This window comes from Propithecus coquereli, unplaced genomic scaffold (genome assembly GCF_000956105.1).
Source record: "Propithecus coquereli isolate 6110/MARCELLA unplaced genomic scaffold, Pcoq_1.0 Scaffold165, whole genome shotgun sequence".
In the NCBI taxonomy this organism is placed as follows: domain Eukaryota; kingdom Metazoa; phylum Chordata; class Mammalia; order Primates; family Indriidae; genus Propithecus; species Propithecus coquereli.
In genome coordinates this window covers 1800207-1801447 of record NW_012141080.1, presented here as the reverse complement: position 1 = coordinate 1801447, position 1241 = coordinate 1800207, and the positions used below count along the sequence as shown (strand labels likewise).

The 1241-nt window shown below is 44.1% G+C and overlaps 1 protein-coding gene across 2 annotated transcripts in view; it reads left to right on the top strand.

Annotated features, from left to right (window-relative positions):
* CFDP1 (craniofacial development protein 1) overlaps positions 1 to 1241 on the top strand; it is a 97890-nt gene that overhangs the window by 95924 nt on the left and 725 nt on the right. The window lies entirely within an intron of this gene.

Sequence of the window (1241 nt, the reverse complement as noted above, 5' to 3'; positions counted from 1 at the left end):
CTGGTACATCCCCCATTATTCACAGCCATTGATATGACTGCTTCCCTGACTTCTCTCTGGAGTTCTGAGTGCCTCTGGCATTTCGTTTCACACAGCTCTTCATCTCAGCAGCCAGTGTTTCAATTACATATGAGTTGCCTCCTCTCCGTGTTTGAAAAATGATCCTATAGAATAAATGATGCTGGTTCATAATAAGTTAGGATTTTTCTTTTTAGCAAATGTTCACAACTTTGAAGACTAAGAGATAAGACAAAAGCTGCAAAAGCATGCTGGGTTCTTGCCACACGTGAGTTTGCTATTTTTGCTTTGCTCCAAAGCATAGAGAAAGAAGTCAAATGTGTCAAGGAAAATTATAACTGTGTGCCTAGGCCCAGCCTGTCTTGTTCAGAATCCAGCCCTTACACGGGCTTCTCCATCTGCACCCTGCATTAGATTAATGTCACAATTGTGTAGAAAGGTCAGTTCCCTTCTGCTGTCTCCTGAAAGGTACATCTTTTCCAGTAGGTTTGCTACACACATCTGACCTCCACACAATGACTCCTCACCTGTCCGTGAGTTTTTGAAAAGCCCCTCTAGTCTAGTCCTTTCTGACAGAATCTGGCCGCCCGTTGGGGAATACATAGCTGTTTGGGCTGTTCCTGTTATAGCTGCCCTCTCTCCCGATTTGTAGATCCCCACTTTGCTGTCCCACACTTACCCATTTTAAACTGTGCCATCTGCCTTGACTTCAGCTGTCTCCCTCTTGATCTCCATGGAACCTCTTTAAAAGCCTTCTGTACCGAACTCACTTCATCTCACTGATGAAGCGCTTCCTCTGGCTGACACGTGTGCACATGTATGTAAGTACACACATGTATCATCTTACAGAGACATTTAAAAGTAGCTTCAGATGCTTTTGTAGTTCATGAGCTTGAAGATGAGGTCTTCACGCACACGTGTGAGATGTGCCTCACTCAAACCTTGTTATGACGTCGGCACGTTACCTGTCTGACGTGAAAAAAAAAAAGTAGCTTCAAAGCAGGCTTTCATTGATGTCCCGTTACTGGCCAGAGCTGGGTCATCAGGCCACCCCTAGCTACAGGGGAGGCTGGAAAAATGTTTGACATTTACAGCATCTGTCATGGAAGACAGGGAAGGAGGAAATTAGGAGTAGGTAATAGGTTAGCCAACCAGGGTACATGGTACACTCAGTCTTTGTCATAAACCAGACTTTTCTCCATTTGTTCTTTTTTTTTTTTTTT